At 47.3% G+C, this 26,746-nt stretch overlaps 1 pseudogene; it reads left to right on the forward strand.

Annotated features, from left to right (window-relative positions):
* Nucleotides 1-112: 112 nt before the first annotated feature.
* LOC133759108 (small ribosomal subunit protein eS19-like) lies at nt 113-26,422 on the forward strand (annotated as a pseudogene).
* Nucleotides 26,423-26,746: the final 324 nt, after the last annotated feature.

Raw genomic sequence — 26,746 nt, forward strand, 5'->3', positions numbered from 1 at the left:
GCTGGTGTCCCGGGTGATGGCTTAACCTGCTGTTTCACAACACTGGGCACAGATTTGAATTCTTCCATGGCTGAAGGCCAGCCAAACTTCCTGCCTGCTGTGTGTGGTCAGCATGCCGGAACTGAGACGGAGCTCGGTAGGGACCGGTGGACTGAATCAAGGGGTTCCGGATACACGGAGAGTGCCACTATTCGCCTAGTCCGGAGACACACCACTAAGTAGCTTACAATTCCCTTCCGAGGTGTGCGATCATCTCTAGTGGGACCCAGATTTTAGAAACTTGAAAACTGATGTTATGATTCAATGCAGTTCCTGAGGAAACACATGGAATTTTTTGGCCATGTATTCGCAGCTTTTTGATTCATTTGGCATATCTCCTTGCTAAATTTAAAAGCAAATGTCAAACATAATTATTCTATGTGTAGGAATTTACCTCCCAGGGATTCTGTCCCTCACCTGGAAAATGAAGGCATAGACCAAATGCTCCCCAACGGCCTTTCTAACACTTGGCTTCTCAGGTTTATGTATTCAGGGCATCATGTTTCACTTTTTGTTTACTATAAGCTGAAAAGAGTGGGAGGGGGTAATGTATAGCCCCCAATTTCTCAACCATGTTACAATTGACCTACAAATTGCTGTCTAAAGGCTTATGCTTCCTCGGACTAAATGAAAAGGATAGGTCAGCATTCTAAGATGCCCGGACGGCAGCCTTCTAGATAAACCCCACGTCTAGGCATTTGCAACAACTGCCCATGTTGCAGAAAAGAAGATAATTCCATGCTTTTTGAGTGTGTATATGAGAAGGAATGAAAATAAGGTACCGAAAAAACCAACTGTAGTATTCAAGCAGTTCTAACATTTGTGTTTTCATCCAGAGAACATATGCATGTGTTTTGTGTGTGTGTGTGTGTGTGTTTTCGTTTCGGTGTTGTTAAAGGGAGTCATTTTTAAATGACATTCGCTTGGGCCTCTTTTGTTTTAAAAGTCATGCCACATTGCAAATAAGCTCTCGAATGCTCACGCACGTGTGAGGTGATACAGTGACAAAGCCATGCAGTGGTTAAGAATTAGATCCCTGCTCTGCCACTTACCTCACTATGTAAACTTATGCAAGTCACTTAACCTCTCTGACTCCTCACCTACAAAATGAAGATATTAGTATTTCTTTCCTTCCTTTCTCTCTCTCCCTCCATCCCTTCCTTCCTTCTGTCCTTTGACAAATACTTTTCGCGCACCTGCAACATGCAACTCAAGGCTGTAAAATAAAAACAGAAGTGAACAAAGAAAGACAAATGTCATTTCCTTAGGTACCTAACAATCTGATTGAATGAAACATAACCAATGAATACCTGTGAGTGTGAAGTGACAAACGCAGTTGTCAAAGCAGGATAAGAGACGTGAGGGATGGAGGGATGGAGGGATGGAGGGAAGCTATCGAGAAGGAGTGGTCAATGAAGGCTCCTCTAAAGAGGTCAGTTGGAGCAGAGATGGGAACTAGATTCAGGGAAGAGGAGTCTGGGAAGGGGGAAGAGCAGGTGCAAACACTCTAAGGTGGGCGTATTCTTGGAAAGAATATTGGAGGGAGAGTGGAAAGTCCAAGGTGGTGGGAATGTTTCACCTATGTAAAGCCGACAGATTTTGCTCTAAATGATCCGGGAAGCCATGGGAGGATTCGAGCAGAAGGGTAGTAACATGATCTGCTGTATGTGGAACAGGATCTGCTCTCCAGGTTGTTTTCACATGTGGTTTGGCTGTGTGTTTAAGGACTGACTTTGCAGGAGTGTGGTGAGATTGGCATGAGTCTGTGAGGCACAGTGTGTGCGGTGTTTAGGTCAGTGTCTGGCAACAGATTGCACTCCGAGGTAGTCTTACAGTTATGTTACCTGTGAAGCTGATGAGAGAGCACCAGGGGCTCAAGGAGACCAGAAGAAGAAACAAACATTTCTTGAGTATTTACTCTGTGCCAGGCCTGCACACATTTTTAAACTGTGTCTCCTTTTCTTTTTTAAATTATACTATTTTCTTTTTTAAATTTTTTTTTTATTTTTGACAGGCAGAGTGGACAGTGAGAGCGAGACAGAGAGAAAGGTCTTCCTTTGCTGTTGGTTCACCCCTCAATGGCCAGCGCGACCGGCGCATCGCACTGATCCGATGGCAGGAGCCAGGTGCTTCTCCTGGTCTCCCATGGGGTACAGGGCCCAAGCACTTGGGCCATCCTCCACTGCACTCCAGGGCCACAGCAGAGAGCTGGCCTGGAAGAGGGGCAACTGGGACAGAATGCGGCGCCCCAACCGGGACTAGAACCCGGTGTGCCGGCTCCACAAGGCAGAGGATTAGCCTGTTGAGCCACGGCACCAGCCTAAATTATACTCTTTTCTAAAAAATATTTATTTATTTTATTTGAAAGGCAGAGTTGTGGAAGAAGAGAGAGACAGAGAGGTCTTCCATCCACTGGTTCACTCCCCAAATGGCTGCAACGGTCGGGGCTGGGCCAGACCAAAGTCAGGAGCCAAGAGCTTCTTTCAGGTCTCCCACATGGATGCAGGGGCTTAGGCACTTGGGCCATCTTCCACTGCTTCCCCAGGTGCATTAGCAGGGAGCTGGATTGGAAGTGGAGTAGCAGAGACTTGAACCAATGCCCATATGGGATGCCAGCATCACAGGTGGTAGCTTACCCTGATATGCCACAATGCTGGCTCCTGTGACTTATTTTCTTAAAAAAATTAATTTACTTGCTGCCTCCCAGGGTACACATCAGCAGGAAGCTGGAATTGGAGGCTGTGCTGGGACTTGAACAAAGGCATTCTGATACAGGATGCGGGCATCCCACACGGTGGCTCAGCTGCTGTGCTAAACACTTGCCCCAGGCCTGTATACATGAATATAGAACAAGGTAGTATGCTGAGCATGAGCTAATGGGTCTGACACCTGTATCAGTCATGTTATGATGCCCAAAACATCACAGCTTTGGCCTGAGGTCATTACTGAAGTGCACATCTTAACCTGGCTTGGTAACATCAGGGCCTGTTCACCTTGATGTGATTTCATGGGTCAGATGAACCAGTCTCCCAATCACACTGCAGTCTGGTCACCTTGGGGTCAAAGTCTGGCTGAACGACGAACAAGCTTTGTATTTTTGGACAAGGTACTGAACGTCTCTGTGCCTCAATGTCCCACCACTACCTTAGTGATGACTGTCCCTTAGGGTTTATGTGAGGTAAAACAAGGTAATACGGGTAATAAGGTAATTCCTTATTAGACATAAGTATGCATTTGCACAGTTAATTACCAGAGAGCTTTGGAGAATGGAACACAGGACCTGTGAGTTTCCAGGAGAAAACAAAAGGCAGAAATGTCACAGAGAATGTCAAGTGCCAAGCAGAAACCACAAGCACCTTGGGGAAAGTCTCTCTAATCTAGGGCAAAGGGACAGAGATAGAAATGGTGTTGGAAGGGATGGATGTTGTGGTGCAGCAGGGTAAGCTACTGCTTGGGACCCTGCTACCCATGAGGAAGACCCAGATGGAGTTCTAGGATCCTGGCTTGGACCTGGCTATTGCAGACATTTGGGAAGTGAACCAGTGGGTGGAAGAGCTCTTGCTCGCTCGCTCGCTCTCTTGCTCACTCTGCCTTTCAATTAGATGAATATAATCAAGCACTAAAACAAATGAAAGAGGAGAAATGGTGTTGAAAGAGTTACAAGGATGGGCCGGCACTGTGGCGTCGTAGATTAAGCCTCTGCCTTCAGCACCAGTATCCCATATGGGCACTGGTTCAAGACCTGGTTGCTCCATTTCTGATCCAGCTCCCTGCTAATGGCCTGGGAAAGCAGTAGAAGATGGCTCAAGTCCTTGGGCCCCTGCACCCATGTGGGAGACCCAGAAGAAGCTCCTGGCTCCTGGCTTCGGGTCGGCGTAGCTCCGGCTGTTGCAGCCATCTGGGGAGTGAACCAGCGGATGGAAGACCTCTCTTTCTCTCTGCCTCTCCTTCTCTCTGTGTAACTCTGCTTCTCAAATAAATAAACAAATCTTAAAAAAAAGAAAAAAGAGTTGCAAGGACAAGTAATACTGCCTGCTTCTCGCCGTTGCCAGAAATCCTTTCTCTCAAAATAGCATTTCCATGCTCAAGCACCTGAGTGTGCTACAGGCCTTTGATCCTCTGAAGAAACCCAAGTCTCCATCTCCGGTGCCTTGCTGCACCTTGCTTTAAGCCACGCTGATGAGTTCAGGAAAGAAAGGTTAAAAATAGAAGCACTGGTGCTCAGTGGGCCCTTGGAGCTCCTGAGTTCAATCATCTCACTGAACAGGTGAGGAACTCCTTGCCCTGGAGAAGTTCAAAGACGCATTCCTGGTTGCACTAACAGTTACTGTCATGCGGGGACCAAACCCAGCCTGCCTTATTTCCTTACCCAGTGTCAATTCTGCCTTGTTTTTCTACCTCTCCCCGAAAGATAAAGGTACAGGTAGAGATTTGCTTGTCAAAAAGTCACAAGAGAGTTTCTTTTAAATGGTCAGTTACCCTGGAGTAGAGCTGTCCATTAGAAATAGAATGTGAGCCGGCGCCGCGGCTCACTAGGCTAATCCTCTGCCTAGTGGCGCCGGCACACCGGGTTCTAGTCCCGGTCAGGGCACCGGATTCTGTCCCGGTTGCCCCTCTTCCAGGCCAGCTCTCTGCTGTGGCCTGGGAGTGCAGTGGAGGATGGCCCAACTGCTTGGGCCCTGCACCCCATGGGAGACCAGGAGAAGCACCTGGCTCCTGCCATCGGATCAGTGTGGTGCGCCGGCCGCAGCGCGCCTACCGCGGCGGCCATTGGAGGGTGAACCAATGGCAAAAAGGAAGACCTTTCTCTCTGTCTCTCTCTCTCACTGTCCACTCTGCCTGTCAAAAATACAAAAAAAAAAAAAAAAAAAAAAGAAATATAATGTGGGTCACATATGTAATTTAAAGTTTTCCAGTAGCTACACTTAAGTAAAAAGAAACAAGTGAAATTAATTTTAAGAATATGTTGTAATCCAGTATACCCAAAATATCATTTCAACATAAAAGTTATTGAGATATTTTAGAATCTTTTTTTGCACAGGAAGTCTTCAAAATCTAGTGCATATTTTATACATACAAAACATGATAATTTGGACTAGCCACATTTCCAGTGTTCAGTAGGCACAGGTGGTTAGTGACTACCATTTTGGATTCTATAGGGCATTAAGGTGATTTAATCTGGTTTAGAATGGTTTAATTATGCTTTCATAGCTTAATTTTTTTCAAGATTTATTTATTTGAAAGTAAGAGTTACACAGAGAGAAGGAGAGGTAGAGGTAGAGGTAGAGGTAGAGAGAGAGAGAGAGGTCTTCCATTTGCTGGTTCACTGCCCAGTTGACCGCAATGGCTAGAGCTGCACCCATCCAAAGCCAGGAGCCAGGAGTTTCTTCCGGGTCTCCCATGTGGGTGCAGGGGCCCAAGGACTTGGGCCATTTCCCACTGCTTTCCCAGGCCATAGCAGAGAGCTGGATTGGAAGTGCAGCAGCCGGGTCTCAAACCGGTGCCCATATGGGATGCTGGTACTTCAGGCGGTGGCCTAACCCATTATGCCACAGCGCTGGCCCCATCATAGCTTAATTTTTAAAAATTGCACTGAGTTCATTTTTGAAAACATCTGTATTACAAAAATGAGGAACAGGTATCTATGATTATGTTTCATTTATCATCTAGTCACTTCCTCATTTAATCGTTTAGCAAAAGATTTATTGAGTATTTTCCATGCACCAGGCATCACAGACAAAGAAGTGAATGTGACAGGTTACATCCTTACCCTCATGGAATTTCTATTCTAGGGAGAGAAACAGACAATCAGCAAGTAGAAGAATACAGAAGCAAGAGACTTTCAGTTAAGGATAAGAGCTGGGAGGTTCATAAAGAACCAAGCCGAATAATCAGAATGAATTGGGAAGAGGACGCCTCCCATGTGAGTTTGGGTGGTCAAAACTGAGCCTTGATGACAAGAAAGAATCAGCCACAAAAATTATTCAAGAAGAGTACATTCAAGATTGGGGACAGCTGGTCAAAAGATGCTAAGAAAAAATTTTTTTAAAATTTTTGACTTAATTTTTTGCCAGTTTTCACAGTGTAGGCAGAAGATTCAACAATCCAGCAAGACGTTTTGAAAGCTATGCTGCAGAGTGATGAACGGTGAGGAGCTAAAGGTGAAATGCACCAGACAAGGAGTGCGAAGGAACGGGCAAGGAAAACAGGTCAATCTGTGAAAGGGCAAAATCAGAAAATTTGTAAAGTGGGAAACGCAACTTGGAGATACCAGTGAGGAAACTGGTAGGAAACTGCTAACTAATTAGGAAGCACTAGAAAATAATACCAACTCTCTGCAATTATGACAACAAAATTGAGCCGACTAAATCAGTAAAACCATTTGAGAAAGCAGTATGCTGGCACAGACTAAGCCCCTTTAAAATGCTTCCTTTTGATCTAAAAGACTTCCTTTTCATTTCTAGATCGTTATGTACCAGTTTATAGGTTTTTTAAAAGATTTTATTGATTTATTTGAAAAATTAATTTTATACATAGTGTTCATTGAACTTATTGTAGTAGCCCCAAACTGGAAACACTAAATATTTTCAAGTCAATGGATATTTCCATTATTGGCACACATTTTAAAATATTTTGTGGGTGGGCATCTGGCCTAGTGGTTAAGATGTTGCTTGGGTTGCTTGCATCTTGATATTAGAAGGCCTGGTTTGAGTTCTGGCTCTGCCACCAATTCCAGCTGCCTGCTACTGCACACCCCGGGAGGCACCCAGTGATGGCTTGAGTAGTTGGGATACCACCACCGGCATGGGAAACTCGAATTGAGCTCCCAGCTCCTGGCTTCAGTCTGGCCCACCTTTAGATGTGGGCATTTGGGAAGGGAACCGGCAGATGGGCAATCATCTGTTTCTCTGATTTTCAAATAAATAAAAATAGATATAAAAAAGACATTTGTACCCACATGGAAAACACTGACATTAGACTCTTTCTAGTGTCAAATGTGAAATTAATTCTGAGTGGACCATAGATCCAAATGTAAACACTGAAACTATAGACTTCTTAGAAGAAAATACAGGAGTAGATGCTTATGATCTTGGGTAGGCAGAACTTTCTTAGATATTGCACCAAAAGTATCAGCAACAGAAAAAAAAATAGACAGATTGGATTTTCTCAAAATTAAAAAAGTGATACTTCAAAGAACACCATCAAAACAGTGAAAAGACAACTTACAGAATGGGAGGAAATACTTACAAGCCACTTACTGACAAGGGACTTACATATAAAAAGTGTTTAAAAATAATTTCAACTCATCAAATGAAAAGACAAATAATCTAATTCAAACATGGGCCAGGTTCTGAATGGGCATTTCATCAAAGCAGATATGAGAAAGGCCAATAAGGAGGACCAGTGTTGTGGCACAGCAGGCTAAGCTGCTGCTTGGCCCCTGGCATCCCATATCCATGTGCAGTTCTGCTTCGGTTCAGCCTCCTGCTGATGCGTCTGTTTGGCAGAGGGAGTTCCTGGAACCTGGCTTCAGCCTGGTCTGGACCTTGCTGTTGCGACCATTTTGGGGAGTGAACCAGCAGATGAAAGAACGCTGTCTCCCCCTCTTTCTGTGTTGTTCTGCCTTTCAAATAAATAAATAAATCTTTTTTTTAAAATGGCCAATAATATAAAATTGATTGAAAATTGATCTTTGCAAAAAAGTAAGAGTAGGAAACAGAGAGGGAGGATGAAGAAGGGTAGGAGTATGGGTGGGAGGGAGGTAGGGGGAAGAATCACCAAGTTCCTACATTTGTATGTATTATATCCATGAAGTTTGCATTCCTTAAATAAAATTTTAAAAATGCAAAAAAATAGCCAATAAGTACATAAAAACATGCTCAATATCACTAGCCATTTGGAAAATGCAACTCAAAGCCACAATGAAATGTCATTTCACACCCACTAGCATGGTTACACTTAAAAAGACAGCTGATAGTAAGTGCTAAGAAGGATGTGGGGAAATTGGAACTCTCATATGCTGCTGGTAGAAATAGAAAACGCTGCAGCCACTTTGGAAAACAGTTTGGCAGATGCACAAAAGGTTAAACAGAGAGTCACCATATGACTTAGATAAATACCCAAGAGAAATGAAAACATATACTTGTACACAAATGTTCACAGCAGCATTAATCATAATAGTTTTAAAAAGTGGAAAAAACTCAAGTGTTTATCAGTATACCAATGGACAAATAAAAATGTCTGTCGATATAATAGAATATTATTCGTCTGGAAGAAGGAATGAAGCATTGGTCCATGTATGGATAAGCCTTGAAAAAGTTATGCTAAGTGAAAGAAACAAGACACAAAAGATCACACATTATGTGATTTCAATTATATGAAGTGTCCAATGTCGGCAAAATCCATGAGACAGAAAGCAGATTAGTGTCTGCTGAGGGCTGGGGAAAGGGATGGGGAGTGACTGCTAATGGGTACAAGGTTTCTTTGTGGAATAATGAAAATGTTCAAAAATTGATCACAGAGATGGCTGCACAGCCTTGAGTACAAAGATACTTCAAAATGTTCCAGGAGAGTGGGTGTTTGGGGAATGAACCTGTGGATGGAAGATCTCTGTCCGTATGTCTCTCTGACTTTTAAATAATTTTGTGTGTGGTTCAGGGAAAACGGGATGAAGAAGATAGTTTTATTTTCGTGCAAAAACAAATTGAAATCTATGCACACTTGCATCTCAATAAGACTATTAAAAATTCCATTTGTGGGGCCTGGCGCTGTGGCATAGCCCATAAAGCTGCTGCCTGCGGTGCAGAATCACATATGGGTGCCAGTTCAGGTCCCGGCTGCTCCACTTCCGATCCAGCTCTCTGCTATGGCCTGGGAAAGCGGTAGAAGATGGCTCAAGTCCTTGGGCCCCTGCACCCACGTGGGAGACCCAGAAGAAGCCCCTGTGGTTCCTGGCCTTGGATCTGCTCATCTCTGGCCATTGTGGCCAATTGGGGAGTGAACCAGCGGATGGAAGACCTCTCTCTCTTTCTGCCTCTCCTTCTCTCTCTGTGTAACTTTGACTTTCTAATAAATAAATAAGTCTTTAAAAAATTAAATTTGTGAGGGACAGCATGTGGTGCAGCCAGGTAAGCCACTGTTTGCCACACCAGTGTCCCCTGTCAGAGTCCTGATTGGAGTCCTGGTTGCCCCACTTTTGATCCTGCTCCCTGCTAACACACCTGAGAAAGCAATGGAAGATGGTCCAAGTACTTTAGTCCTGCCATTCCTGTGGAAGGCCAGGATGGAGGTCCAGGCTCCTGGCTTTGTCTTGGTGTGGGCCTGGCCAGTGCAACCATCTGGGGAGTGAACCAGCAGGTAGCACATCTCTCTCTCTTTCTGTCTCTCCCTCTCTCTGTCACTCTGCCTTTCAAATAAATAAACAAATCTTTTAAAAAGTTCATTTGTGTTAAGGACATACAAACGGAAGAAATGTTAATATTCATGAATGATTCAGAATTGTGTAGTACAGCTATATATTTATTTAGAAAAGAGGTAAAAAGCTTTGGCATAAATTCTGGCAAAACATTCACTGCAATGTTAGTGAAGATTGCTTTTGTGTGGTAGACTATGGTTGATACATATATATTTTTTTCCCTTTGATGAGCAAGTTTTCCTTTGATAGTGATGGAAACATTTTTTTTTCCTTAGGGAAAGAAATTTGGAAACCTTATTTCCAAAGTAATTCTTGGCTGTAATCCTTACTAAATATGGTCAAACAGGAGGCAGCCAAAGAGAACTTCAACTGCAGTTCTGCAGCAAACAGTGTGACGGAGACCAGAAATGACGTTTTGCACACTCCTTCCTACCTCCTGCTCCTCCACCCCTCAGACCCATAAAAGAAAATGATTCAGAAAGTCCTGAGCAAGTGCAATCTGGAAATGTGTTGCATTTACGTCTGGCAGCTGCACGGCCCAGAGGCGAGGGACAGACAGCTGCCACAGGGGTCCTAACAGTGAGAGTGGAATGACTGAGGCACGTAGCTTCCAGGGTGGCCTGAATCCTGGCCCACGCCTGATTCCAGGAGAAGTGTTACTTTCTTTCCATGACCACACACTATGTGCAGGCAGCTTTCCATGTCCATGGAATCCATTTGTGAGGATTCAACCCAACAGGGACCAAAAATATAATTCGGTCTACAATGATTGTATCTATACTGAATGAGTGCACATTTTTTCCCTTGTCATTTCCTAAACAATGCAGTATAACAAATGTTGGCACGGTGTTTACATTCTACTAAGTGTTGTAAGTAATTTAGAGGTGATTCCAAGTTTACCAGAGGATGTACGAATACTATAGCACTTTATACAAAGGACTTGAGCATCTGGATTGGAACCAATCCCCCACAGATACAGAGGAAGACTGAACTTCTCTCTTCTGGGAAGACTAACTTTTCTGTCTTGCCTGCCCAGTGGAGGAGAAGTGCTGGGCTTGTGCACCTGCTGTTTCTCTCCAGGCCAGCAGTTGTCCATCTATCTTAGAGGAACAGCTTTGATAAAGTCCTTGGCTCTGTTTGGATATCTCCTTTCCCTTGCTCTCTCAAACAAACTTGATTTGAACTGGTTGGATTCATCAGACACTTCCTTTGAGGAGCATGTGTTCCTTTGAGAGAGAGAGAGAGAGTGGGTGGCCTGGAGACAGCACTCTCTAGCACAGATGACAGGAGGGGACACAGAGAGGCCTGGGGGCCAGTGCTCAGAGGGGTGGCACCAGGGCCTGGGCGGCTGGGCTTGGAGCAGAGAAAATGTCAAGAGATTCTCAAGGTTGTTTCAGTGAGCTGCTCACACAGAAGTCAGAGGGAAAAGGGAGCCAATGTGAGGGAGTTGCAAGGAAGCAAATTGCCTTAGCATCAGAGAGAAACTGCAGCAGCTAGCGCTTTCGGACACAGCTGTCTCCATAACTGAGGTGGTGAGTCCCACCCACGGAGGGCTGCACACCAAGCTTGTTTTGGGTGTGATCAACCGAAGAGTGCGAAACACTTTTCAACAGTTGGGTGGTCCTTATCATGTAGCAGCTACAGTCCTAAGAGCTTTATATAGACTCATTCCGGGGGTAGTCACAACAACCTTCAGAAGTAACTGTTTCATTATCTCCAATTTACAGATGAGGAAAACTAAGTCCTGGAGAGGTTCAGTAACTTGCCCAAGGCCACCGTGTGACTCAAATCCAGGTAGTCTGGCCCCAAAATCCATGCTCTTAACATCTTAATAGCCCCAAAGATATGACCGTAGGCTCCTGCACATCACATCCTAGGGTTTTACCCTCTGACCCAGAGATGTGCCATCTTTTCCAGGAGTCCGGATGGAATGCACTCCTATGCCTTCAACCAGGCAGCAAAGACACAGGCCGCTGCCGTGCACTGTGGCTCCCCTCTCAGTGATGTCTCTACTGCCAGCACTATGCAAGGAGCCTTGCTGGTGCCTCTGCCAATGACACTCATTGTGAGGACTCCCACGTCTGTGCACAGGGGCCTCCTTGCCATGTGCGCCTAGCTGAGGCCTCCGGGTGCCCGTGTGTTGCTGGGGTCTGAGTGGAGCCATGTTTTGTCATCTGAGTCCGGAGATACTCTTGGGCAGAGTCTGCCATCTCTCAACATTAGGCTTTTTTTCTTAAGCTACTGGTCCTCATCTCCCTGGTGACAGAGTTGCAAAGACAATCTCCCAGCTGGAGTTGGGTCATGTGACATGTTATCCCCCTCTGCTACCTGGACAGTCAAAATAACTTAAAAAACGAAAACAAGGGTTCAGTGTTGTGGTACAGTGGGCTAAGCTGCCACCTGCGATAATGGAGCCCCATATTGGAACACCAGTTCAAGTCTCAGTTGACCCACTTCTGATCCAGCTCCCTGCTAATGAGCCTGAGAAAGCAGCAGAAGATGGCCCAAGTCCTTGTACCCCTGCCACCCACATTGGAGACACGGATGGAGTTCCTGGCTTCTGACTGACCCAGCCCCAGCCATTGTAGCCATCTGTCTCTCCCTCTCTGCTGCTTTCTCCTTCAAATAAATAAAATAAACCTTTTTTTTTTTTTAATGTAAAGGCAAAAACAGAAACCAAACTCCTCTCTTGTCCCCCAGATACAAAAACAAAGCCTCCATGTAGCAGGCAAGGAGACCCTGTGAAGAAAAGTTGCTTTGCGGGGCAAGTGGTGCAGAGAGTTAAAGCCCCAGCCTACAGTGCCGGCATCTCAAATGCGTGATGGTTCAAGTCCTGTCTGCTCCACTTCCTATCCAGCTCCCTGCTAATGTGCCTGGGAAAGCAGCGGAAGATGGCCCAAGTGCTTGGGTCCCTGAATCCGTGTGGGAGACCTAGAAGAAGCTCCTGGCTCCTAGCTTTGGATCAGCCCAGCTCTGGCTGTTGTAGCCATTTAGGGAGTGAACCAGCAGGTGGAAGATCCCCCCTCTCTCTGTCTCTCTCTCTCACTGTAACTCTTTCAATTAAATAAAATAAATCTTGGGGGTGGGGGTTAGAAAGTTTGCCTCACTTTTCTCCAGCCCTGACCTGCAGCAAAGGATCTGCACCACCTGGAAGCAGGACCAGGAGGCCTGGTGGTCAGAGACACTGGGGAGACAGGTGCTATGGCAGGCTGCAGGCCGCAGAGAAGAGTAAGGGCTCTTCAATGCCAAAATGTTAGAGTCCCATGTCCTAGATGGTTCGATAGGAGTGGGAACGGCTCAGGGGCGGTTTGCTAAAGCAGCTGGGGTTTGTTTCGGGAACAGTAGGTAAAGGTCTTAGTTTTTGTTTTTGCTTTAATCAATGTCTGGAGTCTACCTCATTTATCAAAGATAAAGAGTGAGGGAACTAGAGAGCAACTAATGACTATCCAATCAGCTCTTCCTTGAGGGAGAATTCCAGAATCATGTTTCCTGTGTTTGTACCCTAGGCTCTCATCTCCTTCTGAACAACAAAGGAAGTGTGAATTCTTTAACCCTTTAATGTCTCCAGATTAACCAAGGGGTTTTCGTCTTGTAAGATTAATGTTTGAGTGTTGTTTGGGACATTCATTCTCTGAGGGATCTACAATCATGCAGGACTAAAATAGAGGAGGGAGGGGGACAAAACTGAGGCGCACCTCCCATGCTGGTGAAGAAAAAATGGGGTAGCCGGCCTCAAAATTGCCGCCAGTCATCTTTGCCTGGCCTCTATGTATCCATGTCTTGCATTGTGTCTGTCCACACATGGAACCCATGCTTATCTGGATGACCAATATAATATGGCAAAGGTGACAGGGTGTGACTTCCTAGGCTAGGTCAGAGCTTCCACCTTTTTTTTTTTTTTTTTTTTTTTTTTTTTTTGACAGGCAGAGTGGATAGTGAGAGAGAGAGAGACAGAGAGAAAGGTCTTCCTTTTTGCCGTTGGTTCACCCTCCAATGGCCGCTGCGGCAGCGCATCTCACTGATCGGAAGCCAGGAGCCAGGTACTTCTCCTGCTCTCCCATGCGGGTGCAGGGCCCAAGGACTTGGGCCATCCTCCACTGCCTTCCCGGGCCATAGCAGAGAGCTGGCCTGGAAGAGGGGCAACCGGGATAGAATCTGGTGCCCCAACCGGGACTAGAACCCGGTGTGCCGGCGCCGCAAGGTGGAGGATAACCTGTTAAGCCACGGCGCCGGCCTCCACCTCTTTTCTTTTAGTTTAATTTTATTTATTTGAAAAGCAGAGTTACAGAGAAAGAGGGACAGAGAAAGAGAGATCTTCCACCCACTGGTTCACTCCTTAAATGACTACAATGGCTATGGCTGGTCTGGGCCAAAGCCAGGAGCCTAGAACTCCATTTGGGTCTCCCATGTGGGTGGCTGGGGTCTCGGGCCACCTTCTGCAGCTTTCCCAGGTGCATGAGCTGGAAGCTGGATCAGAAGTGGAGCAGCTGAGTCTTGAATTGGAGTGCATATGGGATGCTGGCATTGCAGGCGCAGCTTCATCCAACGCATCACAGCACCAGCCCTGGGACTTCCACCTGGATCAACTTTTCTGGGGGAAGCCAGCCAGCCAGCCACGGTATTGTGAAGGTCACTCAAGTAGCCCTGTGCAAATGCCCATGGAGGTAGGAATTGAGGCCTCCTGCCAACTGCCAGCACCAGCTTGTCAGCCACAGGAGAGAGCCACCTTGAGACTATATGCTCCAGCCCAGCTGAGTCTTTAATGACGGCAGCCTCAGCTGGTGTCCTGACTACAGCCTCGTGAGAGAGCCTGAGCTGGAACAGCACAGTCAGGTGCACCCTGAGCCAGAAGCCGGGAGACACACTTTTGATCTAAGCGTCTAAGGCTTGAGATCATGTAATGAGCAACTGATAACCAACGCAGAAGCAGGTCAGCTCACGTGAGGGGCTCCCTAGCGTGGACACCCACCCCTGTGCACTGCACCCTTGGGATACCGGAAAGGCAGCTGCCTTGTCCGCTCGGCACGTGGGGACCCCTAGGCCAAATATGGCCTTCTGTGGGCTATACCTGGCCACACCGTTGTTTGCCTATTGTCTACGGCTGATTCCCCACTACAGTGCAAGAGCTGAGGAGTTGTGAGAGGAGCGAGAGGGCACCAAGCGAAAACGTCTACCTCTTAGCCCTGTACAAAAAGAGCTTACTGACCTCTCCCTGGGAGGAATTGCAGTCTCCTGGAGAATGTCTCTCACCTCCCCCACACAAGAGCTCCCGTGCCTTCATCTGCCTTCCCTGCCCACTGCATCGGGCTAACCCCTCCGCACCCTTCAGATCTCGGTGTGGTTCAAGGTCATCCTTGCTCTCCTTCTTCGGGGTTGGCGTATCCATCACCGTTCCGCGTCCCCCTAACTAAGCAGACTCTGAGAGCGAGGTTTTCACACCTCTTCACAGCTCTAACCAATCATGCGGTGGGGTTTTCTTTAGTGCCATTCTTCCTCATTGGCCTATGAGCTATTTAGTGTCTTAATGTCTTTCTCTCTCATCGGACTGTGAGTTCTTCAAGGGTACAAACTGTATTATTCATTTTAGAAGCTCATAATAATATAGTTGGCCTTTTGTAGCTATGGGTTCCAAATTACAGATTTAACAAGCCAAGGGTAGAAGATGTGGGAAAAAATATGTCTATGTTGGACATGTGCAGACTTTTTTCCTGGTCATTGTTCCCTAAACAACACAGCATAACAACTATGAATGCAGCATCGACATTGTGTGATCATTATGCCTCTTCTAGAGCTGGCTTAAGCATATGGGAGGCTGTGGGTAGGTTATTTACAAACACTACACTATTTAATGGAAGGGATTCAAGTATCTACAGATTTTGGTATCTGCAAGAAATCCTGAAACCAATTCCCAAATGGATCCCGAGGGATAATTGCATACTTGGATTACAGATCACAAAGGATTCTTGAATGCTTCTTATTTGTCATACAATTTACCGACCCAGGGGTACACCCAGAGAAAGACTGAGTGCTGCCCTTCAGGTTGCTCTAAGATGGAAATGAAAAGCAAACTGGTCTTAGGACACAATACGATGGAGGTCGTGCATGACTCATTGTGAACATATTTGCTGAAATCACAAAACCAGCTGCAAAAAAAAAAAAAAAAAAAAGGCTTTCACCAGTTTCAGAGAATCACCTGTATGTCAGTCAGAGCCCCAAGTACCACCATGTGTTGCAAGTTACTTAATTTTTACATAGCCCTATAAGGCAGATACTGCGATTATTTTGTTTCAATAGAAGGATTTAGAGAGCCTCTGAGGTCAGGTAACTTACTGAGGGTCACAGAGCTAGAAAACGTTGTAGAAATTTCAGAGCAACCATGCAGCTGCCAGGGAAGTCCAAGGCTCAGGAAGGACACAAGTGGAGGAATTGAGGTAATGCTCTTCTTTTCTCCTGGAACACTCCGTGGATGGTCTCTGTCGAGCTGGAAATTCCTGCTCCAGAGGCTTTCTGATGCCTCGGAGTGCGCCTGGCATCTTATGTCTAGGGATTGCTTTCTGGGAGATTCTGCGGTTCTGAGGATGAGGTGAGCCTGGTTTCATCATTTGCCACTTTGAAGTCATCTTGCATTGTCAATTTTGCTTTCTTGGGGCTCTGCTAGGGGAAGAACGCATTCAACAGGGAAGTTGCTCCCCTGCCCCCAACTGCACTTCAGTGTTTTTCTTGCCAAGGTCAACGGGACTACGGGTTGTCCGCAGCTGGGACGGCAGCATGGGGCCCTGGTGCCTTCTCTCTGCCATCAGCTGTCTCCAGCTGTGACGGTGGCTGTGAAGTAGACTGTTCTAACCGTGGGTGTCATCTCATGGATTGGTTTAAAGAGATTTCGTACACAGTAGTTAAAGATGCTGGAGCAAGCTCACAAAAATCCATTGCTTCCTGCAGGGCGAATCACGTCATTCCATTCTGTGTTCCTCTCTAGGAATGATGACTTTGGGGCTCCAAAGCTTGTTCCTTTTCATAAAACATCAGTGGGTTCAGAGCCATTCATCTGCTCGGTACGGATTTCTGCCTGGGGTGGCCTTCCTCTCAAAAGACACAGGTGCTTTGTGGAAAAGACAGCGACTGGGGTGCGAGCAAGCACCTGCTGAGGGCAATGATTGATGCTGCAAGCAGGCGTGTTTCTTGCCTTAGCTTGGCAATTTCCTTCACAGGCACAGGTCGGGGTGAAGCAGGGAGGAGGGGGAGGGGGCGGTGTCCAAGTGGTCCAGAGAGGGAAAGGCCAGTGTATCCATTTGTGATTCTCAACATTTCCCACCCCTGCTAATTGAAGCAAGTGTGTGACAGGCCTTGCTTTCCATTGGGGCCTGGAGTTTCAAACAGCAAAGAAGACAGAGACTTTTTCTGCCTTCCTTGACTGAAAAACAAATAATATAATGTGATGACAAATTATAGTAAGCGCTGCTAAGAATAAAATAAAGTAAAAATTAGGCTATTATGCCTAGTAATCAATAGCAGAGGATGGGATAGGACATTTATTTGGGGGGAACTAAGCAGACAAGGCCTCTCTGAGGACGTAAAGCATTGAATCTGAAGGACATGGCCTGTAAGGCTACAGCAGCCAAGGGATGCGTGAAGCCTTGACTGCTGAACTCAGCTCGGGCAAACGAAGTCAGCCCACCTGCTCTCAGGGAGCACCCAGGTCCCCTCCTCGACAGCTTTCCTCCGCAGTGTCCTCCGTCCCGGGCACAGTGCCCACCGGCGCCTCCCTTTGTTTCATCCAAACTCCATCTTGATGAGAGCACAAGGAGCAGCCCAGCTGGGATCTAGTTTGTCTGGGGCCTCATCCATGCTTTAGCCGTAGGTGGACTCACCAAACAGTTCAGGGGAGATGAATATTATGGGAAAAAAATGCATGGATTTAAACACCTCTTTTCACCAAAATAAGTTTGGTTTTTACTTCTGTTTTCCCCACATACTTTTTGTAGTATCTTTGTATCTCTGAGACAGAGTAGCAGACAGGCATCAGAAAAGGAGGATGGGTGGTGAAGACGCTGCTTGGGATGCCCACATTGCACATCCGAGTGCTTCTGCGCTTCTGGCCCAGCTTCCCGCTAAGGCACATCCTGGGAGGTAGCAGTGATGGCTCGAGCCCACTGTGGGAGACCCACACTGAGTTCTCGGGTCCTGACTCCTGCCTGGACAAATCCCAGCTGTTGCAGGCATTTGGGGAGTGAGCCAGCAGATGGAAGATCCCTCTCCCTCTCTCTATGCCTTTCAAAAAATAAGTTGTTTTTTTCTTTTTATTTAAAAGAAGACTGGTGCTGTGATATGGTATGTTAAGCCTTCACCTGTGGTGCCAGCATCTTATATGGGTGACGATTTGAATACTGGCTGCCTCTCTTCTAATCCAGCTCCCTGCTAATGGCCTGGGAAAGCAGAGGAAGATGGCCCAAGTCTTAGTGCCCCTGTACCCATGTGGGAGACCTGTATGAAGCTCCTAGCTCCTGGCTTCAGGTTGGCCCAGCTCCGACCATTGCACCAACTGGGGAGTGAACCAGCAGATGGAAGACCTCTCTCTCTCCATCTTGCTGTCAGTAATTCTGCCTCTCAAATAAATAAATCACTTAAAAAAAAAAAAAAGAAAGAAAGAAAGGAGAACATTTTGAGACTGGAGATCTTTTTTTAAAAAAAAAGATTTTATTTATTTATTTGAAAGTCAGTGTTACACAGAGAGGAGAGGCAGAGAGAGAGAGATGAGAGAGGTCTTCCATCTGATGGTTCACTCCCCAGTTGGCCTCAATGACCAGAGCTGTGCCGATCTGAAGCCAGGAGCCAAGAACTTCTTCTGGGTCGCCTACGCAGGTGCAGGGACCCAAAGACTTGGGCCATCTTCTACTGCTTTCTCAGGCCATAGCAGAGAGCTGGATCAGAAGTGGAGCAGCCGGGTCTTGAACTGGTGCCCATATGGGATGCTGGCGCTTCAGGCCAGGCCATTAACCCACTGCGCCACAGTGCAGGCCCCATGGAGATCTTTTATTTTAGTGTGAGCAGGCATTGGCAAAGCTTACTGTTATGAATGAAGTAGGTTCTCTGGAGCCAGAGTGAATGCTCGTAAGCTGTGGCTATGTCCCCTGGGATCTGTAACTTTGGGCAGGTTAGCTGCTCTGAGCCTCACTTCCTCATCTGCAAAATGGGGCTTCTTTTTTAAACATTTATCTTACAGAACTGTTAAAGAATTTAATTAGTTAATGTTAGTTAAGTGCTTAGAGCAGTATGGCGCATACACAGTCAACAACCATGTTGTTATTCTACCTAAGCTGCTGCAGCACACCGACAGCTTGGATGGCTGTGACGGTGGTATTATGCATTCCCGAAGTAGCGTTGCTCTGCCTGGAGTTAATGATAGCCTTGATTCTATCATTCATTCTAGAAACCATTTGTACACCAGGCACTGCCTTGGATACTTACTTATATCATTTCCTTTGAACCTGCAGCAACCTTAAGAAGCAAATGTTATTGTCCCCATTTTATAGATGCAGAAACTGAGGCTTGAGGATGCTGCGTAACTTCTCCGACACCAGGAAGCTGCTTTTATTGCTACACCCTGACTCAGTAGGTCTGGCCCAGACTCAGATGATCCCTAAGGCTCCCCCTGGCTGCCAAATCTGTGACGATGAGAGAGTCCCTATGCGCCAGCTACACAGTTTAGTCAAGAAAGGCGTGAAAATAAATATAAAAGCATGGTTTTTAAAAATAGATTTATTTGGCCGGCGCCGTGGCTTAACAGGCTAATCCTCCGCCTTGTGGCGCCGGCACACCGGGTTCTAGTCCTGGTTGGGGCGCCGGATTCTATCCCGGTTGCCCCTCTTCCAGGCCAGCTCTCTGCTATGGCCCGGGAAGGCAGTGGAGGATGGCCCAAGTCCTTGGGACCCCCTCGCAAGGGAGACCAGGAGAAGCACCTGGCTCCTGCCTTCGGATCAGCTCAATGAGCCGGCCGCAGCAGCCATTGGAGGGTGAACCAACGGCAAAAAGGAAGACCTTTCTGTCTCTCTCTCTCTCACTATCCACTCTGCCTGTCAAAAAAAAAAAAAATAGATTTATTTTACTTTATTTAACAGGCAGAGTGACAGAGACAGAAAGTTCTTCCATCTGCATCTGCTGGTTCACTCCCCAGATGACCACAATGGCTAGGGCTTCTGCTGAAGCCAGGAGCCTGGAACTTCATCCAGGCCTCCCATGTAAGTGGCTGGGCCCTTGTACTTGAGCCACTGTTTGAGCCACTCCTTTCCCAGGTGCATTAGCAGGGGGCTGAATTGGAAGTGGAGCTGCTAGGGCTCAAACTATTACTCTAGTATGGGGTGCCAGTGTCACAGGCCAGCCTCTAAAAATGTGGTTTTTTTAATCAGTGAATTAATAAAGTATCCATTGTTACATAATCAATTATCCCCAAACTTTGTGGCTTCCATGCACAACCATTTTTATCTTACAGTCCCTGTGGGTCAGGAACTCAGCAGAGCTTGACTGACTGGCTTTGGCTCAGGGTGTCTCGCGGAGTCAAGCTGGTGCCAGGGCTGTGATCATCCGAAGGCTTCACCGGGGATGAGGGATTCCCCTGGAAGACGACTCATTCAGTGGCTGTGGGCAGGAGAGAGGGCAATGCCTTTGATGACCTAGTCTCCAGAGCTTCACATGTTCATTTCTGCTTTGCCTGTGTCTTAGAAAAGAGTCACTGAGTTCGGTCCACACGCAAGAAAAAGAGAAATAGGATGTCCTACTTGCAGAAACGAGTGTCAAAGAATTTGTGGGGGGGTAGGCATTATGGGGCAGTGGGTTAAGCTGCCGCTTGAGATGCCTGCAGCCTATAGTGGAGGATCTGGGTTCAGGTCCTGCCTCTGCTTCCCATCCAGCTTTCTGCAAACGCACACCCTGGGAGGCAGTGGACGATGCTCCAAGTGCTTAGTCCCTGCCACCCATGTGGGAGACCCAGACGGAGTTCCAGGCCCTTGGCTGTGACCTGGCCAGCCCTGGCTACTGTGGGCATTTAGGGAATGAACCAGCAGGTGCAGGATCTGTCTGTGTGTGTCTGTGTCCCTCTGTTGTTCTGCTGTTCAAATGAATAAATACATTTTAAAAAGATAATTTGTGGATGTAAAACAGCACAGGGGTGCTACCCATGCCTCTTGTGGTATGGAGCAGTATTACTCTCTGAAGAACTCAATCAAGATCACTCAATAGTTCCAAGTTACACTGAGCGATGAAAGTTCTCGACAAAGGGTCATGTTTCTGCTGTGTCCTGATAAACTTGCAGGGTGAGGCTGGGCACTTGGTGCATGGCCAAGGAAACTGGAATGCTGGGTATGAGTCTGAGCTCCACCCTTGATTACAGCGTCTTGCTAATGCACACTCTGGGAGGCAGCAGGTGATGGCTCAGGTATCTGAGCCCCTGACAACTACTGAGATGAAGTTTTCAGCTCCTGGCCCAGCCTTGGCTGTTGCAGGCATTTGGGAAGTAAAGCAGCAGATAGGGGGATTTCTCTCTCTCTCTCTCTCAAACCTTAAACACACACACACACACACACTAAGTAAATAAAAATTAAGAAAATAAAGACAGCTTATTTTTCAAAATTCAGCATGGTTTTTATGACTTTTAGCTCAATAAACAGTCTATATCAGAATATAGTCAAGCTGGAAAGAACCACCTGGGTTATCCAGTAATTAGATTTTAGCCTCTTCTCCTTTGCTGTAAAGATGAGCAACTTGAGAACCAAGGGAAAAAAGGAACATTTGCTAAGAACACACGCTCCATGTTCCCGACACTGTGCTAAATGCCTTGGCTGCACTGTTTTATTGGATTGCCCTAGCCTACTTCTAATCATCCTTGCTTTACTGATGAGGAAAACAAGGATCAGAGAAGCAGCTGGTGTTTTCCAGATCAGAGAGCTGCTGAGTTTTGAAGGCACTGCTGAAATCCCTATCTTTCAGGTACCAGCCAGAACCACGTTCCTTACCTCCCCAGGATGTGAGAGCAGAGTTGGCCAAGACCTTGATATCATATCCCTGGGGATCAAGGTGAAGGTGAAGGTTTTCTGTCTGCACATTCAGGCTTCTGTAGGTCTCACCCACTTTCTTCTTCCCTGGCCTATGTTCAACTTGAGATTCTCCTCTAGTAACCACACAAGAACATTTGAAGTTACAGAAGACAGCACTCCACTGCGTGTCACCTCACCCTCAAACAGGGTTTGTGCATTTTAATGTGTGCAGATGCTGCTGAGTTATGATGGGTAGGTCCCACTGCGGGATGGCTTCATGGGTATCTTGGGCCTTTTGCAGATTCCTCCCATGTCAGAGAAGTTTATGAGCAGGACCTCATTTCAGGGAATCATGATTAGAGATAGTCTTCCCTGGGGCTGTTGGCCACGTATTGTGCGAAGTCTTTCCATACAGACTCTAAATTTAAAAGTCACCTTAACAGACATTATAGTAATAAAATCAGTTAGGATTCTTGGTGACACATGCCAAAATGGCATGACCTAAAGGGGCATTCATTGCAAAGTCCAAGTGGAGTTGATTTCAGGTGTAGCCTGATGCAGAAAGTAAAATCTTCCAGAAGGATTGGAATTCTCTTTCATCGCTCAACCCAGCTTAGTCTGTACCGACTTCATCCTCAGACTGTCTGACTAGGTCCCTGGACCTGACCCTGGCACAGGAGGAATGCAGTGTTCTCACTGGCCGGGCCTGGATCACATGATCTTCCTGGACAAGGGCATGGGGGAGAGTAGAGGCTGCCATAGGAAAGTCAGAGACTCACTGGCTGCAAGAAGGAAGAGACGTTGCCAATCAATGCCAACCATAAACCCTTGGGCTCGTTCTCTGCACACAACTCTGTGCTGAGCCTGCTACATACATGATCCCAAGTAATCTTCATAAACAACCCCATGAGATGTGTATTAATATGACTCCCATACAGTGGATGAGGAAACGAGGCTCAGAGAGTTAAGTACCATGCTCAAGGTCATACAGACGGTGAGGGGCAGAGCTGGGTTTGAACTGGTTCCATCTGCTCTAACAGCTATTCTTGTTCCATTACATGATGCTGCCTGGGGCATCAGCTTCCTATAAATCATACAGAATGGAAACATCAGGCCTTTTTTTTTAAAAAAAAAAAAGTTTATTTATTTATTTGAAAGGCAGAGTTATAGAAAGGGAAAAGCAGAGGGAGGGAGGGAGGGAGAGAGAGACAGAGAGAAGGAAAGGTCTTCCTTCCATTTGTTCACCCCCCAAATGGCTACTATGGCCGGCGCTGTGCTGAATCCGAAGCCAGGAGCCAGGTGCTTCCTCCTGGTCTCCCATGCGGGTGCAAGGCCCAAGGACTTGGGCCATCCTCCACTGCCTTCCCCGGGCCACAGCAGAGAGCTGGACTGGAAGAGGAGCAACTGGGAGTAGGACCCGGTGCCTATATGGGATGCCAGCGACGCAGACGTACGATTAACCAAGTGAACTATGGCGCTGGCCCGAGATTTATTTATTTATTTATTTGAAAGAATTACTAATAAAGGGGGAGAGCCAGATAGAGGGGAAGAGAGAGAGAGAGAGAGGTCTTCCCTCCACTGGTTCACTCCCCCAGATGGCCACATCAGCCAGGACTGGGCCAGGCTAAAGCCAAGAGTTTCATCCAGGTCTCCCACACGGGTAGCAGGGACTCAACTACTTGGGTCATTTTCCACTGCTTTTCCCAGGTGTACTAGCAGGGAGCTGGATTGGAAGTAGAGCATCTGGGACACGAACTGTTGTACCTATGGAATGCCAGTGTCTCTGCCAGTGGCTTAATCCTCTACATCATGACACCAGCCCTCTTTTTAATTTTTTTCATTAAAAATTTATTTAAGAGGTGCACACACGTGTGCGTGCACACACAGAGCTCTAATCTGCTGGTTTGCTCCCCAAATGTCTGTAAGAGCCAGGGCTGACCCAGGGCTGAAGCCAAGAGCTGGACACTCAATACAGGTCTCTCACATGGGTGACAGGGACCCAACATCTTGAGCCATCACTTGCTGCCTCCCAAGGTCTGCATTAACAGGAAGCTGGAATCAGGAGCCAGAGTGGGGAATCAAGCCCAGGCTCACTAATTGGGATGTGGGGGTTTTACAAGCCAGGCCAAAGGCTCACTAGCTAGCTTACTCTTTTCTGAGACCCCAGATGGGTGGCCCGAAGGCCATTTCTACTCTCAGAATTATATTTAAAATTAGTCACCTAAAAATCTCCATCATTTGGCTTTTCCCCAAAAGATAGGGAAAACAATTGCAAAAACATGGACTTTAAAAGCTGTATTTGAAAGACTCAAGAGAAGGTAATGTAAAGGGGGAAACGGAGATGCAGCCAACAGGAAGACCACAGGAAAGACCAAAGGAAGGAGAAATATGAGAAGACGACAAGTAGGTAAGAAGCAATTTAAAGACAAAGAACCTGGTTCCCATCTTTAGAATCAGAGAATGGGAGAAACCTTAACCTCAGAGGAAGATTTTAGTCTTTGAGCAAAGTTAGTGCAGGAGGATTTAAAGAACTACATTGAAAAACTGAAACGTGGGCTGGGCATTTGGCCTAGTGGTTAAGATGCAGTTAATGATGCCTTTGTTCCACATCAGAAGACCTGAGTTCAGCATCCAGCTCCTCCTGACTTTAGCTTTCCAAAAATAAAGGTCCTGGGAGGCAGCAGCGATGCCTCAGATAGTTGTGTTCCTGCGGTCAGTGTGGGAGACGTGGATTGTGTTCTTGGCTTCTGACTTCAGCCAGCCCACCCCAGCCCTGGTGGTGGTGAGCATCTGGGGAGTGAACCAGTTAGGTGAGAGCTCTCTGTCTGTCTCTCTGCCTCTCAAATAAATTGAAAGGCATAAAGAAAAGCTGAAGTATGAAAAACACATGAAGATTTCGACAAAGAAGGTCTTGAGAGTCACAGATATAAATGTCTGCATCATGATGGACCTGTTTCTGCAACTGCAGGGTCAGGAGGATGGGGTGAGGAACGGCACAACTTTTTTTTTTTTCTTTAAGATTTATTTATTTATTTGAAAGGCAGAGTTACACAGAGGCAGAAGCAGAGAGAGAGAGAATTCTTCCATCCGCTGGTTCACTCCCCAGTTGGTGCAATGGTCGGAGCTGGGCCAACCTGAAGCCAGGAGCCAGGAGCTTCTTCCAGGTCTCCCACACAGGTGCAGGGGTCCAAGCATTTGGGCCATCTTCCTCTGCTTTCCCAGGCCATAGCAGAGAGCTGGATTGGAAGTGGAGCAACTGGACTCGAACTGGTGCCCATATGGGATGCCGGCACTGCAGACGGTGGCTTTACCCGCTTCGCCATAGTGCTGGCCCCTAAATCACATTTTTTAAAGATTTATTTGAAATGCAGAGAGATACAGAGACAGACGTACAGGAAAAGATCTTCAATTTCCTTGCGGTGCCGGCACACCGGGTTCTAGTCCCGGCCGGGGCGCCGGATTCTGTCCCGGTTGCCCCTCTTCCAGGCCAGCTCTCTGCTGTGGCCAGGGAGTGCAGTGGAGGATGGCCCAAGTGCTTGGGCCCTGCACCCCATGGGAGACCAGGAGAAGCACCTGGCTCCTGCCATAGGATCAGCGCAGTGCGCCGCCGGCCGCAGCGTGCCGGCCGCGGCGGCCATTGGAGGGTGAACCAATGGCAAAAGGAAGACCTTTCTCTCTGTCTCTCTCTCTCACTGTCCACTCTGCCTGTCAAAAAAAAAAAAAAAATATTTTCAAATTGTCGGTTCCCTCCTCAAATGCCTGCAACAGCCAGGACTGTGCCAGGCTGAAGCCAGGAGCCCAGAACTACACCCAAGTCTTCCATGAGTGGCACCAAAGTGCTTGGGCTATCAGCTCTGCCTCCCAGGGTGTGCATTAGCAGGAAGCTGGATTGGAAGCGGAGGACTCTGATACGGCATGCAGGCATCCCGAGAAGCACCTTGACCACTGTGGAAGGCAACACATCTCATTTGTGATGCTGAATGTGACATCAAATTGAAAGAGGATGGTTATTCTCTTCCTCGTGAGTTCAGAATTCCCAAAGCAGATAAATGTATATTTAGAACAAGGGAATAATACTAACCAGGTTGCCTTGTCTAAAAAAATAGTTTCAAAGGCCTAAAATGTTGAATAGAAGATAGAAAATGGCCTGAAAAAAAGACAGGAGAGGCCAGCATTGTGGTCCAGTGGGCTAAGCTGCTGCCAGCAACACCAGCATCCCATATGGACACAAGTTCAAATCCTGACTGTTCTACTTCCAATCCAGGTACCTACTAATGTGCCTGGGAAAAGCAGCAGAGGACGACTCAAGAAGTTGAGCCCCTGCCACCCATGAGGGAGACACAGATGCGGTTCCAGGCCGAAGGTTTCAGCCTGGCCCCACCCCGGCCCTGACTGACATTTGCAGAAAGAACCAGTAGATGAAAATCTCTGTGTGGGGGTGGGGGTGGGGGGGTCTCCTTCTCTCTCTGTAATTCTTTCAAATAAATAAATAAATCTTAAAGTGAAAAAGAGCCCTTTCCACTGGCTGGCATCCCGGAGCCCGCGGGATGGCTGTAGTTACCATTACACGGAAACCGGCAGGAGTTCCTCAGAGCTCTGGCAGCCTTCCTCAAAATGTCCCTGAAAGGGTGGACAGTGCCAAGCTGGCCAAGCACAGGAGCGCGCCCGCTACGATGAGAACTGGTTCCACACACGAGCTGCTTCCGCAGCGTGGCACCTGTACCTGGGGTTGGCCCCATGACCACGCTCTGCTGGGACAACAGAGGAATGGCGTCATGCCCAGCTACTTCAGCTGCGGCTCCAACAGCATGATCCGCCACATCCTGCAAGCCCTGGAGGGGCTGAAGGCGGACCAGGACCAGGAGCCACAAACTGACACCTGAGGGACAAAGAGAACTGGACAGACTCTGGACAGGTGGCTGCTGCCAACAAAAAACATTAGAAAATGGCCTCGTTCATAGAAAAAAAAAAAAAAGAGAGAGAGCAGGAATATGAATGTCAAAGAAAGGGAAATACATTGGCTGGTGCCGTGGCTTTAACAGGCTAATCATCCGCCTTGGGGCGCTGGATTCTATCCCGGTTGCCCCTCTTCCAGGCCAGCTCTCTGCTGTGGCCCGGGAAGGCAGTGGAGGATGGCCCAGGTCCTTGGGCCCTGCACCCGCATGGGAGACCAGGAGAGGCACCTGGTTCCTGGCTTCGGATCGGTGAGATGCGCCGGCCGCAGCGACCATTGGAGGGTGAACCAATGGCAAAAAGGAAGACCTTT

Source organism: Lepus europaeus, chromosome 5, assembly GCF_033115175.1.
Source record: "Lepus europaeus isolate LE1 chromosome 5, mLepTim1.pri, whole genome shotgun sequence".
Taxonomy (NCBI): domain Eukaryota; kingdom Metazoa; phylum Chordata; class Mammalia; order Lagomorpha; family Leporidae; genus Lepus; species Lepus europaeus.